Below are 417 nucleotides of genomic sequence, written 5' to 3' on the forward strand. Positions count from 1 at the left end.
ACCAGAAGAGTGGCCCTGCTCTGGACCCTCTCCAGGTTATCCACATCCCTCTTGAAGTGTGGCGCCCAAAACTGCACGCAGTACTCCAACTGCGGTCTGACCAGCGCCCGATAGAGGGGAAGTATCACCTCCTTGGACCTATTTGTCATGCATCTGCTGATGCACGATAAAGTGCCATTGGCTTTTCTGATGGCTTCGTCACACTGCCAGCTCTTGTTCATCTTGGAGTCCTAGTGGACTCCAAGATCCCTTTCCGCTTCCGTGCCACCCAGCAGGTCATTTCCTAGGCAGTAGGTATGCTGGACATTTTTCCTCCCTAGGTGCAGCACTTTGCATTTCTCCTTGTTGAACTGCATTCTGTTGTTTTCCGCCCATATGTCCAACCTGTCCAGGTCTGCTTGTAGTTGTTCCCTGCCC

At 52.5% G+C, this 417-nt stretch overlaps 1 protein-coding gene across 1 annotated transcript in view; it reads right to left on the reverse strand.

Annotated features, from left to right (window-relative positions):
• Positions 1-417, reverse strand: part of TMEM260 (transmembrane protein 260) — a 189,868-nt gene that overhangs the window by 170,512 nt on the left and 18,939 nt on the right. The window lies entirely within an intron of this gene.

Source organism: Alligator sinensis, unplaced genomic scaffold, assembly GCF_000455745.1.
Source record: "Alligator sinensis unplaced genomic scaffold, ASM45574v1 scaffold13_1, whole genome shotgun sequence".
In the NCBI taxonomy this organism is placed as follows: Eukaryota; Metazoa; Chordata; order Crocodylia; family Alligatoridae; genus Alligator; species Alligator sinensis.